We start from the raw sequence: 6,103 nt of genomic DNA, 5'->3' as shown, positions 1-6,103 counted from the left end.
TGGCTTAGGGCACTCCTGGAGAAAGCACACTGGTGGATTATTAATTAGTTAGTGTTAATAATTTTGTAATGGAGATTGCATTGTTCAGATAGTCCCATCTCACCTCTCAGGTCGCACTTTGGCTGGCAGGGAATGAGACTGAATTAGAGGAGAAAAGAAACATTTGTGTTGTGGGCTTGAGTTTTTTTTTACCCAAATGACATTTCAAACTAATTGAAAATCAGGAATACTGTACCTGCACCACAGATATTTGCATAGATAGAGAGAAAATCCTACAGGGAAGTATAATAACAGACAATACCCAGATGGAGATTGGAGACAGAGAAATAGACAGACTGAAAAAGTGTGTAAATATATCTGAGTCTTTCTCTCTTCTCCTTCATCTGTTTGCCTGCTGTGTGTACTCCTGCAGGGAGAGAGATCGATCAGACAGACTGATGGACAGGTCAGTACTATAGATGGAGAGGCAGATGCAGGAGGCAGGCAGGCAGACAGACCGAATCAGTGTGAAAGACTGGCCCACCAGCACTACATGAGGATAGCCACACAGTGCAGTCTGATTTGTTTTGTGAAGCCAGGTCCATGCTGAGCACAGCGGGCTGCTGGAGCACATGTTGTACAGTTCAAGATGACACTGTCTCTGTAAAGTCATGGAGCTTGGTCATGCTACTAGCCAATCAGCATTTTAATTTAATTGTCATATGTCATTGCAATATTGTTTTGCAAGGTAGGTAAAGTTAGTATTGTGTGTGAAATATATGTACAGCACGGTACAGTACTTTCAGGGCCTGATTCATCCCCTTATGAGCACAATCCAGCTCCCAGTGTAGCCAATGGGAGTCTTTCCATTCACTTCATTAGGAGTTAGATCAGCTCCTGTGGTGTCATATAGATAGATAGGTAGGTAGATAGATAGATGTGAAAGTGGTACCAAATGCAGGGAAGGGTGGTCCACTGGTTAGAATGCTAGCCGGAGACCTGGCTTCAGTTCCTGTCTCTGCCACTGACTCTCTGTGTGACCTTGGGAGAGTCACTTGGCCACTCTGTGCCTCTGTTTCCCATCTGCAAAATGAGGAGAAGAGCACTGCCCTCCCTGATAGACCTGAAGGGCCTATGGTCTAAACCAGGCAGAGTAGACAGTGCATGACAGAAAGCCCAGAGAAGGGGCTGGCCAGTCATTTGTGGACTCTTTTCTTGTGGGCACTGCATGAGAAGTGAGTCCTTTGGAGGGGATTGAGAGAGGGAGTGGTGACTTGGGGGGCTGGGCTAGGGAAGGGGCTCTTTGGGTTGGGAAAAGGGCAGCCTGGAGAAAGACATGAGAATGACCTGGAATGAAACAAACAGGTGAGGCCTCCAGGCTGGCACCACTGGCAGAGCAAAGAAAGTGGAGGTGATATGATGACAGGTGAGGCCAGAGAGGGGCCAGTTGGGTGGGAGAGTTGTTCCAAATATGCGAGCTTGTATTTGTTTGAGGGTTTGAAACTACTTGTGGGGGAGGGATCCCCTTGGTTTTCTTTGCAGCCATTTCATTTCTCTTCTTTGCTTTTCCTTGTTCCATTTAGGTTTGGTCACTTTCCCTCCTGCATCATTTATCTTCCTATTCCCTTGTCTCATTCACTCTTTCCTCTACATTTTTTAGAGAGGCCCCGTCTCTCTCTCTCTCTGTCTGCTCCTGCCATTGTCCATTTCAGTCACTCTAGTCTCCTCTCCTCGGCAGTCTCTCTTTTCTGCCTCTCTGCTCTGTCTCCCATCTTCACATCCTGCCCCCCTCTGAACCAGAGCATGCTCTGCCAGCCATTCTGCCAGCCTGCCTCCGTAGTGGCCTGGAAATGACAGGATGCTGACCTGCCTGCAGTCAGAGAGCAAAGAGAGCAGAGTCTTGTCAGTTTCAAGCTGCTTTGCTTCGTTTCAGCACAGCCGTACAAGATCAAGCGTGTTCTAGGACATCCTCCATGTTCCGCGCCGCAGGAGGTGCTGAAGCGATGCTGCCATTGCTCCTCCCCAGCCCATATTCCCTCTCCAATTCCCCAGCTTTGATGTTCTAGCCTCTTGTCACGGAGTCCTCGGGCAATGCTCTGGAACTGCTCCCCACAAGCCAGTCAGGACTTTAGGGAGCCTCCTCTCCCTTGGAGCAGACTTGTTCAGGGCAAGAAGCTCACACTTCTTCACCTCCTGGGTCTCTCCTTGGAGCATTCAGCATCCTTCGCCCCTCCGTGCACGTCCCACAGCGAGTCCGCCCCAGCGGGGTCCTGGGGAAGCCACCAGGTCCTGCACCCCAACTTTGCAGTCAGATGTGACTCTCAGCCAGCCAGTAAAACAGAGGTTTATTCGATGACAGGAACAGGGTCTAAAACAGAGCTTGTAGATACAGCGAACTGGACCCCTCGGCCGGGTCCATTTTGGGGGTCAGTGAGCCAGACCCCATGTCTGCGCTTCACTCTTCGTCCCCAGCCAGCTCCAGACTAACAACCCCTCCAGCACCTCCTCCTCTGCTCAGTTCCTTTCCCGGGTCAGGAGGTCACCTGATCTCTTTGTCTCCAACACCTTCAACTGCCAACTTTGCAGAGGAGGGGCCCAAGCCATCAGTTGCTAGGAGACAGAGGGTCAGGCATTTAGGTGCACTGGCCCTTTGCTCTGCCAGATGCTTAAGAACTGCCATGGGGACACTGAGGCACCAACACAGTATTCAGAGAAAACATAAGAACATTCCTAGTTCATCACATCTCTATCTCTTCCCTTCTCTGTACCAGCTTCATTGCCTCTTCCACTGCCTTTGCTCTCCTGTGTTGCCTCTTCTATTCCATGGATATGCTGGGAGCGGTGTGAAATTTACTCGGCTCCTGGTCTAAGAGGGGGAAGTAAGTTCAAGCCAAGACTTCCTCCAGCTCCCAACCGCTTTGAGTCTGCCCGTTAGATATTCCTGTGCATTGCTGCCCAGTTTGATTTAACTCTAGTTCTCAGTTTAACCTTCTAGTTTAACATTTAATTCTAGTTCTCAGGATGAAACACTTCTCTTGTGGATGCTGCAGTCCTGATTTTGAGTGCCATCCCTTGCTTTTCCCTTGTAACTTCTTGCAACTGGCTGTCATGTGCCAGGTCCCTGTATGGAGCTGTAGGGCCATTCTCCTGACTCACCCTGACAACCAGAACAGGGGAGTCTCTTTAGCACCATTAAAAATGGAGAGTTTCTTTGAGGGGACAGAGAATTCAAGGGGTAGGGGACAAATGGTTGCGCAGGGATAAATCCCTACCAGCCCTCTCTGGAAAGAGTTTTGGAGCTCATGTCTGTATGTACAACCCTGTCTTAGGCCTGCGTTACTGTAATTAAGAATCAAGGCAATCCCCAGGAAAGGGAGTGGGGGTGTTTGAGGACTCTCCACTGTGTGCATGATGTGTTAGGTATGCTGTGTGAATGCAACCCCATGTCAGAATCAGTGTGCCCGAAAAGTGTTTCAGGAGGAAGGAGCAGCCTTTTGTGTGTGCAGGGGGTAGACTTTTCAATCCCAGGGCCCATCTCGGTCCTTCGTCCCACCCTAGACAGTGCTTGTGTTCTCTGGATGGAAAAAACGCTGCTCAGTGTCGCTGCTCTTTTTGCTCTGGAATCTTTCAGCTCATCTCCCCTAATGCTGCTGACACTAAGCCCTCTGGCTCCTAGAATGGATTGCACGCATTACCCACGGTGCTTTGCAGTGCAATTTCGCTCTCTCTTGAATATAACCCTGCTGTTGATTGGGAAGGCCTGGGGTGAAAAGAAATTAACAAGACTTTAGGAAATGAGAGAGGCTTTAAGGAGCTCTCGCCATAGCCAGGCACCCTGCAAGGGAGAGATTTTGCCTAAAGCCCATTTAAATGCTATGGACTTGTTTTCGGTTTCTTACTGCCGTCATTACTGAGCACCAAGAGATTTGTGTGTAAATTGCAGCTTAAGTTGTGCCCTCTCTAACACTGAGCCCTGTGGGGACGCGAGGGTATAACCAAAGGCAGAATGCACCTGTCTGTATGTGTGTTGTCTCTAACACTGCAGCACAAGCTTGAGCTTCAAGGAAAAAGTTAAAGCAACATGCAAAAGCCAATGCAAGCCCTGCAGAGCCTGCCAAATGCCTTGACATTAGCTGCTTCGCTTTCCCTCTCTTTGCAGAGATAACCGTGCTCTGCAGCAGCATTCTGGTATCTTTCTGTCCTGGCTTCCTTAATCCTCCCCTGCTCATGTCCACACTGTTTGCTCTTCCTGCAGCTTCCGAGCTGCTGCCCCAGCTCTGCAGAGCCCTGTATGTGCTATACATGCAGAGGTGGGAGCAGAACCCTTGTCAGAAGTTGTCCTGCAGGAGGCAGCCCTGTGCCACGGAGCAGCGTGAGGCGTACAGGAGGGTGTGGAACATACACAGGTTATGCTGTGGCTTGGATGGGCTCCTCAGTCTGGTTAAGAAGTAGGTGCCAGGTAGGTATAAATGCAGAAAGAAGCCCAGAAATACTTCCCCATCGCAGCCCACCAAACCATCCTCCTCAGCTCATTGAGGTTCCATCCGAAGACTCGCTCCTTCTGCAAGGGCCACAAAAAGTTAATCATTTTAACTGAAAACAAACATCCTACTCACCCCCTTCCTGAGGGCTTCCCAAAGCATCCTCCTTCTTCTGTGCCTGTCTTGGGTAGCATGTGAGCAGGCAGACAGGGCCTATCCGGTGCAGAGCCGAGCATGCTGTCTGTCTAGCAGTTAGAAGAAGAAACTCCCTTCTGGTGTGATTAGTGTAGGAGGATGGGGAAATCACCCTCCCCCCCGCCCCCCAATGTCAGAAAGAAGCTTGAAGCCTTCATGTATCTGAATCCATTCAGCAACCTTGGGGGGGTTTACCTTCCTCTGAGGCATGTGGGTGCAGGTCACTTGCCAGTATTATCTGGGTCACTTCATCATTTCCCAGCCATTGCTCAGATGTCAGTGCACCTCTCCTTCCCGTTCTCTGCCTGTGGCCTCCTGTGGGCTGTAATACTTGTGGTTGCTGGGTTTAGTGGGCAGGTGGTGGGTGGCCTGGGATTTGCAGGAGGCCGGACGAGAGGACGTGATGAACTCCAGGACTCTATGTTGCTGTTGCCCCAGAAGTGTGAGAGCCTCGTGGTGGGGATGCAGGGGCCACAAAGAGGAGTGGCTGATGTGGAGTGTGACGGGATCCTCGCTAGTTCATTCAGCTGGCCGTCTAGCTAATTTAGATACTAAATATGGAGTTTGCCAACACAAGCCAACTTCATATGGGCTCCCCCATTCCCAGGGACAGGGGAGTCCCTCCCTCCAACTGCCTGCACATAAAAGAGCCTGGCACAACAGAGGAGCCAGAAGGGCAAGAACCTTAGGCCTTGTCTGTGTGACATTGCAGCCCTGGTTTAACTTAAGGGATGGACTTAAACTGATGTAATTAGAGGAGTACAAATCTCTGGGTGAATACTCTTACTGTGGTTTAAACCAGGCCTTTTGAAGTCTGACTGTAGTCGATTGGGAACAGGTCTAAACTAAAGCCTCTGTTGAACTGTCACCCAGGGGTTTGCACCAGTTTAACTAAACTGCTTTAAAAAACAATGTGACTTTCCCATGTAGACAAGGCTTGTGGCGCTGTTGGATCAACTGAGGCAGGAAATTCCAGAGCCAGCACCCCTCCAGTGAGAACACACGGCTCACAGGCCCAAATGTTTAAGTCAAGTGCCGTTGGTAAGAGTGACCAGCCTTTCCCGCAGTTCTGGGGAGAGCGCTGATCTCACAGACAGCAGGGATCTCAACCACGTATGGTTCTAGAAATCCAGTGCCTCTTCAGGGAATACCCTCTCGAGGCGGCAGTCACGTCCTGAGTTAGCTGCAGCATCTGGTCTTCGGAGGCAAGTTCTTACAAGGATACAGCTGGGAGGTGACAAAGGCCGTACATCTGCATCACAGAGAAACGGTGCAGAGACGGGGCAGTAGTGCCAGGGAGGCGGGGAGAGTAGCCCGAGGGCCCTGGGAAGCCGGTAATGTACTGTCACAGCTAGCGCCAGACCTAAGCGTCAATACTACCCCAGTACCATAGGGTACAGCTGGGAAGGATGGAAGAGAGTGACTGGGGAAGTGCAGTATCCTGCTGA

Source organism: Chelonoidis abingdonii, chromosome 13 (genome assembly GCF_003597395.2).
Source record: "Chelonoidis abingdonii isolate Lonesome George chromosome 13, CheloAbing_2.0, whole genome shotgun sequence".
NCBI lineage: Eukaryota > Metazoa > Chordata > Testudines > Testudinidae > Chelonoidis > Chelonoidis abingdonii.
The sequence above is the reverse complement of the archived record's forward strand: the minus strand, read 5'-3'. Positions refer to the sequence as shown.